A 12733-nucleotide genomic window follows, 5' to 3' on the forward strand; every position below is an offset into this window, starting at 1 on the left:
TCTCTCACTGTTGCCCCCCCCCCAGCACCAGAGCATCATTTGCCTCAGAGACCAAGAGTTCCTTCTTATCTATAGCTACTAGCCAGCCACTGATGGACCATTGCTCTGCTCCAGCCTCCATATGTTTGTCTAATTCCATCTGGAAACTGTTCATGCCAGCCACCACCACCACCTCCTGTGGCAGTGAATTCCATGTGTTAATCACTCTTTGGGTGAAGAAGTACTTCCTTTTATCTGTTCTAACCTGACTGCTCAGCAGTTTCATGGAGTGCCCATGAGTTCTTGTCTTGTGAGAAAGGGAGAAAAGTACTTCTTTCTCTACCTGCTCTATCCCATGCATAATCTTGTAAACCTCTTATCATGTCACCCCCTCAGTCATTGTTTTTCAAAGCTAAGAGCCCCAGCACCTAAACCTTTCTTCATAGGGAAAGTGTTTCCAATCCTCTTATAATTGCATTTGCCCTTTTCTGCATTTTTTCCAAAGCTATAATATCCTTTTTGAAGTGTGTGAGGTGTGAATGGTCCAATGAGGTTGCACCATCGATTTATACAGGGCAGGGCCTGTATAAATGTTGTTCCTGTTGGTCTCTTGGGGTTTCTGTGTGGCACTGTGGCATGCTTGCATTGCCACAGTGCCACTTGTTCTGGAGTGTGCCACTTGTTCTCCTGGCCAACAAGCACCTCCCAAGACAGTTCACTTTCCCTGAGATTCTCTGGGAGAGTCTGACTGCTGGGTGTTGCCTGCTTGCCTGCCTTAAGTGCTGCTGGCTGGGTTTCCTCATTGGAAACAATGGAGGGAATGGGGGCAACCTGTTTGGGTGCCCATAGAATTGGACCCACTGGTCCAATTTCTTTGGGACATGATGGTTTATGTGGGGAGAGGCTCCCTAAGCTACCATGAAAATTTGGAGCCTCTCCCTCCCCCCCCTCCACAGCCACTAACAGCACCGTGGGAAAAATAACTTTTTCCTCACCATAGAGAACAATGGAGGGGATGGGGCAACCTGTTTGGGGGCCCGCAGAATTGGGGCCAAATCCGGATCAGGCCAGTTTCTTTTTTGCACACCCCTAGTCAAGACCCCACTGATTAAAATTTTTGCATGTTGTTTAGTGTAGATGTTTTGTATCCAATTCAAAAATCTGGAACTACACTTGAAATATTGCAGTGGTTTTTGTAGAAAAGTTTTTGTAGAAAAGAAAAGGTTTTGATACATTATCAAGGGTTTTTTCAGCATCTAAGAACAGAAAGGCTGCTTTTTTGCCCTTGTGTTTAACATGTTCTATTGCAGCAACAACAAAACAAACATTGTCTTTCATAAGTCTTTTCGGTACAAAACCATTCTGATCAGGATGAATTACTTTGGAGATACATTTCTTTAGTCTATCTGCCATGATTGAGGCAAAGTTTTTGTAGTCCATGTTCAACAATGAAATAGGTCTCTATGATTGTGGCAGCATAGGGTCATTATTCTCTTTATATAGTAATGTTATATCAGCTTCTCACTAGGATGGTAGCAATATATTCTTATGTAATCCATAACTTTTTGTAAGGGTAAAATTATCTTCCTTTCAAAAGTTTTGTAGTAAAGTGCAGTAAGTCCGTCTGGTCACACACACCCCTTATGGCATCAAACAGGACTATGTAAGCACCCAACCCAACTGCAGCCAAGGTGGGTCAGTTCCCAGAGAGGGTGTCAGGCAGGCAGGCAGGCAGGGCAGCAGGCAGACTTGCACAGATCAGTGTCCCCCCTGAGAAGAAGCAGGTCAGTTGGGGGAGGTTTCAAACTGGGTGTGGAGTGCTGGGCACTGAAATCACCCCAACCCAGCCCCGAAGAATGGAATGAGTCCCACAAGGCTGGTTGGGTGTAGGGAGGTGGGTTGACACACACAAATCACCCCCCCCCCAGACAACAGATCTGTGGTGAAGCTTTGGAAAGGGAGATCTGGAAGGCAAGGTCACTCCAGGAAGTCTCTGGACACACAGATGCCACCCCAAGGGCAATCCGGTCAGTGATGGGGCTTTGGAAAGTGAGAGCTGACAGGAAAGGTCACCCCAGCAGGTCTCTGGACACACAGATGCCACCCCAAGGAGAATCCGGTAAGTGGTGGGGTTCTGGAAAGTGAGAGCTGGCAGAAAATGTCACCCCAGTAAGTCTCTAGACATACAGATGCCACCCCAAAGAGAAACAGGTCAGTGGTGGGGCTTTGGAAAGACGATGCTGGCAGTGAAAGTGGTCTCAGGAAGTCTCTGGACACAGGGATGGCACCTCAAGGACAAGCAGGTGAGTGTTGGGGCTTTGGAAAGACAGAGCTGGCACGAATGTTTACCCTAGGAAGTCTCTGAACACACAAATACCACCCCGATGGCAAGCCAGTCAGTGTTAAGGCTTTGTAAAGGGAGAGTTGGCAGGAAAGGTCACCCCAGGAAGTCTCTGGACACACAGGTGCCACCCCAAGGACAAGTAGGTCTGAGGGGTTGAAATGGAGAGCTGGCAGTCAAGGGAAGTCACCCCAGTACCTTCAGTACCTTTGGACACACAGACCACCCCTCGAATAGAACAAGATCGGGGTGGTGGTGAAATGGAGAACTGTTAGTAAAGGGAAGACACCCCAGTACCTCTGGACACACAGATTACCCCCTATAGTAGAACAAGAATTCAGGGGTGGGGTTTGAAAGGGAGAACTGGCAGTAAAGGGAAGACGCCCCAGGAACTCTGGAACAAATCCCCCAAGGCAGGCTGGGTACAGGGAGGCAGGCTGACAAACACAGATCAGACCCAAGAAAAATCAGGTAAAGGGGGGGGGTTTTCAAATGAAGAGCAACAAAGTCAGTGGGCACTATAGTAAAGACAAACACAGATTCTCCCCCCCCACCCCCGCCAAGCAACCTTATGTGTGGGGAGGGGATAAAATGGCAGGGAACTGAGTAGAAGCTCTTCCAGTCCCAAAGCTCTATCCCTCTACTGCAACTCAAAGGGGGGGGGGTTAATGAAAGGGAAACCCCCAAGAAACCTGACAGCAGCAAACTCCCGCTAAACCAAAATGCTTGCTATGTGAAAGAGGAATGCAATCCTGATTTCCCCACCCTTTGCATCAAACAAACAAACAAAATAATCACATTGGGTTCTGAACAAGATGTGTAGCCATGTTTGTCTGTAGGAGTAGAAAAGAGCAAGAGTCCAGTAGCACCTTAAAGGTAAAGGTTCCCTTGCTCGAAAGCCAGTCGAACGACTCTAGGGTTGCGGTGCTCATCTCCATTTCAAAGCCGAAGAGCCAGCGCTGTACGAAGACGTTTATGTGGTCATGTGGCCAGCATGACTAAACACCAAGGCACACGGAACGCTGTTACCTTCCCACCAAAGTGGTACCTATTTATCTACTTGCAATTTCTTGCTTTCGAACTGCTACGTTGGCAGGAGCTGGAACTAGAGATGGGAGCTCACTCTGTCATGCGGCACACTCCGGTCTTGAACTGCTGAACTACTGACCTTCCACAGCCTGCAGTTCAGCGTCTAAACCACTTGAGCCACCGCAGCTCCTAGTAGCACCTTAAAGACTAACAAAAAATGAGGCAGGATAGGAGCTTTCATGAGTCACTGCTCACTTCGTCAGATACTTCATGGGGTTCTGTCTCCCTCAAACACCATTGTTCCATCTTCTGGAACAATGAAGGAGCTGGCTGGGTCTCTTGGGGCATGGGATTCCAAAGCCCAGGGGCTGCAGCTGGTAAAGGCCTCTCCTCCATGTTCATGAATCTCATCCCACTCAGAGTGGCCTCAAAGCAAAGCACAGCAGTGCCACTTGATCTAAGGCTATGGGTAGGTTTCATATAAATGATGGCAGTGCTTCAGATATGCCAGTTTATGGTTGCTTAGGGCCTTCAGCACCAACACTTTGAAGGGTGTCCAGAAGCAAGTTGGCATCTCTGAACCACTTTCAAGGGCAGTTCAACAAAGAGCACATTATCCTAATCTAACCTGGATGCTACCCAGGTATACATAACGGAGTAATCTCTACTGCTTTCTCTAACAAAGGGAAATGAATCAACAAAGCTGCTCTGTAATTTGACTACTTATACAACAATAGGATAAATTAAGATGTCCCATACCCATGAAAGGCTGAACTATCATAACTAGTATGTACAGACTGCCACTAAACATAGGTTAGAACAGTAGACTGAATTTTCCCCAGGACTCTCCTTGAAACACAACAGATCAAATACAGCTTCAGAGTTTACTATGGATGATCATTATATAGCCTGCTTCTATCCACAGCATTCATAACATTCATCCTCTGATCACTATTCATTTATTGGGTCATTCAGCACAGATTATGAATTTCCCTTGGCTTCCCTTTTAGAACCATTGTCTCATTTTTATGTTTTTGCTCAGATTAATGTTTGGAGGGAAGGAAAGTGCCATCATCAAAGCTGACTTATGGCAACTCTGTAGGGTCTTCAAGGCAAGAGATGTTCAGAGGTGGTTTGCCATTGCCAGTCTCTGTGTCACAACCCTGGTATTCCTTGGAGGTTTCCCATCCAAATACTGGCCAAGACCAACCCTGCTTAGCTTCCAATATCTGACAAGATCAGGCTAGTCTGGGCTATCCAGGTCAAGGCAATGTTTGGACAGAAAACAAAATAAATTCCCACAAAAGGCTCCTTAATAGGAAATTTAGATTTTTCTTCTTTTCTGATTGACTAGTCATAGTTTGGGCTTCAGTTCTTAGGATTCAGTTTTACTGGTGAATTGGTATTAATATGGGTAGTGTATGTTTCTGGTTTTGTGACCTGTAGCACTTTTATGACTACTATGCATTATGTACTTTAATCTTTAAACTTAGTTGGCCAATTTGTAGAAAAACTGATGCCAGGAACCAATTTTGTCATCAGCTCTGGTCCCCTCCCTAACTGATAACATATGGAGAATCTCTGTAGTTGTTTATAGTGAAGGAGATAGTTTCTACAGCTGCTTAAGATGCCACAGATATCTATACTCCTACTTCATATGCTCCAGGCTCTAGTATATACTGACCTACTCTTTGATAAAGACATCCAAGAAAAATTCTTCATCTAAGTTTTTGTGTTTCAGTCTCTAGATTTTAACATACACAGTGTGAAAGAGGGGGTGGAAACCCAAATGGATATTACTGTTTAAGTTGATTTCCCCTCCATTTTTCTTGTTCATGGTAAAAACAAATTCTGGTGATACATAAAGATATAGCATGATGTATTTATGGTGGATTACTAATGAATAATGGGAGATGAAATTAAGCTGGAGTTACATTTTAATCATTTAATGAAAAAATATGAATGTTAAATGTAAAGAGTATCTCCAGATTCAATATTCTTCATCGCTCCATTACAACTAATAGGCCAGCGTTCGTTCCAGTAAATGACAGAAGAGCGAGAAAGAGAAACCAGTTCCTTCTGGATTTAATAAGCATAAATCGCTTTGGTCATCAATTTGAGTTGGATTTTCTGTAGCAAAGAACGGTATTGTGGAAGGGACATTAATCCAGTAATGCACAAATGATCCATTTTAAACATTTTTTTAAAAAAATGAGTTTTGAAACACCAAATGAAGGACTTTTCCAATACAAATTAAGCTATCTGTAATATGAGGGAAAGCACCCAAAAGGCCAAATTGTCAAGGTTGAGACTGTGGAACAATCTTAACTTTTCTTTAAGTAAAGAGCTATATGAAACAGATCTCCATCCACCTAAGAGTTTAATTAAGAACAAGTAACACAGATTATTTTAGAGATGCAGTGCTTGGTACCAGAAATGAGAGACTTTTAGCTGAACAGTCCCAGTTGCTTTATGTCAGATGTAGAGATGCACTGGAACATGACTGTGGTTACAATCCTAAGGACACTTTCCAAGGAGGAAGCCCTATTGAATAACATAGGACTTATTTCTGAGCAGATCTGTTTAGGTTACTCCCTCTGTCTGCAAAATATTAGCAAGAGATTGCATACACACACCTGATCATAGTTTCCCACAAAAAGCTCCTCGTTTCTTTGGTTGAGTACTAACGTAACACTTAGGATCTTTTAACCATGGTTATGAGATCAGGGAAAGGCCACTCCTATTGAGTTTTTATCCACTCCCTTCCTCGATCCAGGCCAGTATTCCAGACTCTTCTAGGCTAACCACATGTTAATCTATTCCAAGGCTCAGTTTTAACCTGAGTCACTTTAAGAATCTCGGTCCTGGAGTACCTGATCAAGAAAATCCAAGAAGAAAGTGAGAAGCTTGGCCTCTTCCTAAACATCAAAAACACCGAGTCCATGACCACTGAGAAGAACAGAAACATCAAAATAACAGTTGACAATGAAGAGATCAAATGTGTGGAAGAATTCACTTTCCTAAGATCACAGATCAACTAAAATGGTGGATGCAGTCCAGAAATAAAACGTCAGATTACACTGGGTCATACAGCAATAATGAGCATGAATCGAATATGGAAGAGCAAGGACATCAGCCTAGCAACCAAATGCAGATTAGTCTGTGCTATTGTGTTCCCCATAGCAGCCTGTGGCTGCAAAAGTTGGACCATGAAGAAGCAAGACAGAAGGGGCTGTGGTGCCGGAGAAGGCTTTTGTGCATTCCTTGGATAGCAAAGGGTGACAAACAAGCAAGTATTGGAGCGCATAAATCCAGACATGCCATTGGGAAGAAAAATCACAAAACTGCAACTGACTTATTTTGGTGATGTCATGTGAAAGAACACACTAGAAAAAGCATTTATGCTTGGATTGGTTAGTGGCAAAAGGAAACTGGGCTGCCAAAGAACACGGTGGCTAGACATAAAAGTCAACACCAGCCTGAGCATGGAACAACTCAAATAAACAGTATATGATCAGAAAACGTGGTGAGAGCTGGCCCATAGAATCACCAAGAGTCGAACACGACTGAATGGCTAACAACAACAAGTCTTTTGGATACAGCAGTGATGTATCACTTCCTCATTTTACCCCCTTTCTTTCTCAGCATTGTGTTAAGCAGTGCTAAGCTTGGTCAATGCAGACATCCATGAGCCTTTCAAACAGAGACTGAAATCAGGTTTTGACTTGCAAAAGCTCATTAAAGCCAACCATTGTTAGTGTTGGTGCAGATACAGGGCCGGCCCGAGGTTGGCCTGCGCTCTAGGCGAGCGCAGATGCCAACCTCCCGGCGGGGCCTGGAGACACGGGCAGTGTGCGTGGGCGGAGGTCTGGGCATCCCCGATCCTCCTCCCCCCCTCCGCCGCCACCGGGCAGGAGAGGCAGAAGAAGAAGAAGAAGAAGAAGAAGAAGAAGAAGGTGTGGGGGGGAGGAAAGCGCCGTGCCGGAGAAGGGCCACTCCTCCTCCCCCCCCGCCCCCGTCCGCCTCCCTTCCCTAGCTGCGCCGGGCGGTGTGTGTGTGTGGGGGGTCTGGGCGTCCCGGCCCTCCTCCCCGCCGCCGCCGGGCAGGAGAGGCCGAGGAGGAAGAAGGCGGCAGCGGCAGGAGGAAAGCGCCGCACCGGAGAAGGGTCGCTCCTCCTGCCCCCCGCCCCGGTCGGCCTCCCTTCCCCAGCTGCGCCGGGCGGTGTGTGTGGGGGGGGGTCTGGGCGTCCCCGGCCCTCCTCCCCGCCGCTGCCGCCGCCGGGCAGGAGAGGCCGAGGGAGAAGGCAGCGGCTTGCAGGGCTGCAGCAGCAGCCGCCGCCGCCTGGAGCTTTCCTCCCCCCCGCTTTTCCTCCTCTCCCTCCCCTCTTCGCCCTTCCTCTCCTCGCTCAGCCCTCGCTCCCCGCTCCCCGGCCGGCCTTCTCACGCAGAGCTGCAAGGAGAGCACTGCGGGATTGCAACGCCGAAGGCGCCCGGCCCCGGCTGGGGGGGGGGCTGCAGCAGCGGCGGCAGTAGCAGCGGCAGCGCGGTGCGAGCGGCTCCTGATCCCTCCTGCAGCAACAGCGGCGGCTGGCTCCGCCCCCCGCATGGCCGGCTCATCCCATCCACACATGCACCCGCACGTGTGCACCTCCTGGCCGCCCCAAGGCTGCCGCCGCCGCCGCTTCCTATTCGGCGCTTCCACGCACGCCCAGCTTCCCCGGCTGCCTGCCTGCCCCCCTCCCCCGGCTGTCACTCCGCACCTGTCTGCATGAGGCCAGCGGACTTGCGGGCGGCCAGGGCGCCGCCGAAGGTGCTGGCCATGCGGTGGTGGCCGCGCTGGAGCGCCCCTGCCTCTACTCCCACGCCCTGACGGCCGGCTCGCGCTCTAGGCGATGGCCTAGTTCGCCTAGCGGGCGAGCTGGCCCTGTGCAGATATAATGCTGCACCATGGATAAATCAGTAATGAAGGTGGGAAAACTAGCAGGAGAGGGGTGGAAGAAGGAGTACACAAGACCAACACCAGCTCCTGTTCTCTGAGAGCCATTTTGGTGTAGTGAATAGGAGCACGGACTCTAATCTGAGAGAGCCAGGTTTGATTCCCCACTTTTCCACATGCAGCTGCTGGTGTGATCTTGGGTCAGTCATAAGTTCTTTCAGAGCTGTTCTCTCAAGGGCAGTTCTTAAAGGAGGTCTCTCAGCTCCACCTACCTCACAGGGTGTTTGTTGTGGGGAGGGGAAGGGAAAGGGATTGTAAGCCACTCTGAGACTCCTTTGGATAGTGAAGGGCGGGGGATAAATCCAATCTCCTCCTCCTCATCTTCTCCTCTTATCATGCTTGGGAATGTCAAAGCCAGTTCAAGATACTTGGTCACCGCAAGCATTGTATACCGTTCCAGTGGTGTGTGCAGAAATAATGGAGGGGGGGTAAGTCTGGCTTCAGAACCTAGGTAGTTTGGTAGTGACTGGTTGCAGGGCCTTCTCAGTTGTGGCACTTCATTGGGCTTTATTAGTTAACACAAACATTTTGAATTGAGCTTGGAAACATACCGTAAGCCAGTGAAGCTCTATCAACTCAGAAAAAAATATGCCCATGTGTCAATGAGATATGGATACATGTTGTATTCAGCCTGGAAACTTCATGGCTTCGTTTATTTATATAGCCTTGGTCTTTTCTTCCATTTTGTGATTATTGGCCTGTTTCTGTTTCTTTAGCTAGCTCAGTCCTCAAGCATTCCAGAGTCCAAGCACATTTGTTTAGTTTATTCCCAGTTATCTGTGGCAAGCAAGTATATTATATCAAAATGACAGTTGGCTTGTCTCCTGAGTCTAACTTGCTGGCATAGTTGATTTTGTTTGTGAAAGCGATTTCTAGTTTGTTCCCTATGGTCAAATCTTTGTAGAAAATTTAATGAGTTTTCTCCCCCTTATCTTTAGGAAATACATTTTTGTGTGTGTATTTTTAAGTTGCATTCATTTTAAGGCGATTGCATATTCCATGACAAATGCCAACTGAACTTTGAAAATGGATGCTTGAAACTGGGGGTGGGGATGGAATTAATGCACAATGCCATTTTTCCTTCTCAGGCTTCAAAAGCTTGAGTTCTAGATGGTTTCTGAATGAGGATAAACAGACAGATCAATAGCAAATGAACTGTGTAAATATTGACAAAGAGTTTTTCACAGCAAGCTCATGGGTGAAGATGTAAGAAAGGTTTTTTGGGGAAAGGAGAGCTTCAGCTAAAATAAATGCAAGCAAATGTAAAGACACGGCAGAATAGAATTTCAACAGCTGTGTGGCAACTTGATCTTGGGGGGTTTACTAGCAATTCCTACAATGAACCAGAGATGCTGTGAATTTCTCAGTGTCTGACAGTCAAACTTACCTTGTTCGACACTCCTATGCAGAATGCGAGTGGATCCGGGATTTGTTTGGATTGCACTGAGCAACTCAAACAGTTGCCAAACAATTTTGCTGCTGCCTGTTAGTCAGAAGGTGTCTTATAACTGATTGGGGGATCCATCACCCCTCAGCAAAACAGCAACACAGTGAAACTGCAAAAGGAAAAGGAAAAAGAGCTTGTTTCTCTTCTCTCCCCTCCAAGCTGGGAAGGGACCGAAGCAATGCTTTTAATGTCACGTTGCAAAGGGGAGGGGGGGGAAAGTGTTTTCTCTCTCCCCCCAGCAATGCTTCCAAGACCCCCACTGCAAAAGGAAGAGGAGAAATAGTTCATTTCTTTCCTTTTGTCTTCAGCTCGAGCCACCAGGATGGGGTGGGAAGAACAGAAGGGGAATCACCACCCCCACCCTATATTTGCTGCACCTTTGCTAGACTTTGCAATTCAGGTTGTGCTGTGTAGGAAGGAGATTGTTTGTTTGAATACTCTCCAGTGAAATAATTTCCTTTACACAGAAAAAGCTAGGTCGTCAGGGAGAACAGTTCAGCTATGACTTCCCCACCAGCAGGCTGTTTTCTGTGTTCAAGGAGTGTTTTGGTGTGCCAACAGGGAAGCATTCAAATATTCAGCTCCTCTACTTACAGTCGGAATTGGTACAGGTCAGGATGGGGTTGCCAGCTCCAAGTTGGGAAATACCTGGAGAATGGGGGAGGGGGGTAAAGCCTGAGGAGGGTGGGGTTTGGGGAGGGGAGGGATTTCAGTGGAGAATAATGCCATACAGTCCACCTTTCAAAGTGGCCATTTCCCCCCGAGGTGAACTGATCTCTGTTGCCTGGAGATCAGTTGTAATCCCAAGACATCTCCTGCCACCACCTGGAGGTTGGCAACTCCTGGTCAAGAAAAATGCAACCTCTTCTTTCCTATGATATTAAGCTGTCTGTAGATTTTGTTTCTGAAGTGGAAGAACTTGTGTTTGCTGTGGCACCTAAGCATTAAATGTCAGACCAGAAGAGAATACTGGAAGATCCATGATCTGGAAGCATTCAGTGGGTGCGTTCAGACGGGCCGTTTAGTCCGCTTTCGGCCCGCCTCAGAAACGGATTTTATCAACGCGATCACACAGTCAACATCTGCCTCCCGTCCCCAGCTGTTGCTTTCTGGCTGAAAACCACTTTAACCCAGAGTATTTTGAGACCAGGTCCCCAAGTGGTGTTTTCCTGATTCTACAGTTCCAGCCGCACTTTTCCGACGTCTGATTGCTCCTGCGGTGTCGAGCCACTTCCGGTTCAGACCTCCTCCCCACTCGAAAGCTGCCCGAGGCTTCCGCTTTTTGCCTGCCATTTTTAAAAAAGTGTTGGCGGTGTGCGCATAGGTGGAGGTCCGCCACCACGTTATTAAAAACAATGTTTAAATGGTGCCTAGTTTTAGCGTTTAGATGAGTTTGGGATTTCACGGAGGCCATTTTCGGGGTAAACATTTAAAGGGGAATGTTCCTTTAACATTTGAAGGGAAGTGTTACAGCAGTCAGGTTGAAGTGGAAATCGCTGTTCTGCGCACGTGCAAAAATTTTAGTTCTACAGATGGCTGCCTGTGTGCATGCCCAAACAGAGAGAGAGAAAAACAACACCGATGCACGCTCCTGCGTGTGGACGGCGGGGAGCGATGTTGCTGCGCAGCAATCTGGAACAAGGAGGTGAGTGTGATCGCAATTCTCCAGGTTAAAAAAAACTGCATCAGGGCTGGAGCAGTTTAACCCACTCCCAGCACGCTGTTTGACCCCACTCAGTGTGTCTGTGTAGTGAGTCACAGCTGTAGGAGATCCTGGCTCAGACTGGGACTACTGAAGTTTAACTCTACTTTCCCTCATTGGCTTCCCAAACTGAAATGCCTCACCCAAACTAAATTGTAGTGTGAGCATAACTGAGGAGAAAAGGGCATGGAGAAGAAACCTGCAGTAACTTCTACCCATATGCCCCGGGCAGGGGTCTTTTTGTAGAAAAAGAGCTGCCGGAGCTCATTAGCATAACTCATTAGCATATGCCACACCCCCTGACATCACCAGAAATGTGTCATAAGGCCACACCCCCTGACATCACCAGAAGTGTGTCAGAAGGCAACAGCCACCACTCAGGCTCCACCCCAAAAACCTCCAAGGTATTCCCAACTCAGAGTTGGCGAGCCTATCTGATGGCATACATTGGGGAAAACAAGCAAACCACCCATGTCAGGTAAAGAGGGAGTATACCAGGATACCAGGTCAATATATTCTTATTCTCCTTGGCATTGATGGCTGAGGTGATTTAGTGTTCCTTTTCTGTTTGACTGGGTATAAATGAATTAAGTAAATTCATAATAAATATAACAAGAATAAGCTACTGGGGTCCCTACTGGGAAGAAGAGAACAGATGTTTATAATCAATATATACTAATTATATTCATACAAATATAAAAGAAGTAGCTTCCTTCATTCCTTTCCTTGTTGTGCTCCTGCATAAATTAGTTTGCTCTGGAGACATCTTTCCACAACTAAGACAAAAATGTATGAGCCGGAGGCTAAAAAACTGTTAGCTACCTTGCACTTAGAGGGAACACTGGACAAAACACAGGGGCCATCAGAAGGTCCACCTCAGATGCCCTCCCACACTTGCCCCCCCCAAGCACCAAGAATACAGAGCATCACTGCGCCAGAGATAAGAACATAAGAGAAGCCATGCTGGATCAGGCCAGTGGCCCATCCAGTCCAACACACTGTGTCACACATCAGCAAAAAATACTAGGAGCCCTCTGGAGGTCCACCAGTGGTGCCTGAACTTCAGAAGCCCTCCCACTCTTGCCCTCCAAGCACCAAGAACGCAGAGCATCACTGTGCCAGACATAAGAACATAAGAGAAGCCATGCTGGATCAGGCAGGTGGCCCATCCAGTCCAACACACTGTGTCACATATTGGCCAAAAATACCAGGGGGCCTCCAGAGGTCCACCAGCGGGGCC

The sequence above is a fragment of the Gekko japonicus genome, unplaced genomic scaffold (assembly GCF_001447785.1).
Source record: "Gekko japonicus isolate JY-2015 unplaced genomic scaffold, Gekko_japonicus_V1.1 scaffold2075, whole genome shotgun sequence".
NCBI classification, from domain to species: Eukaryota; Metazoa; Chordata; class Lepidosauria; order Squamata; family Gekkonidae; genus Gekko; species Gekko japonicus.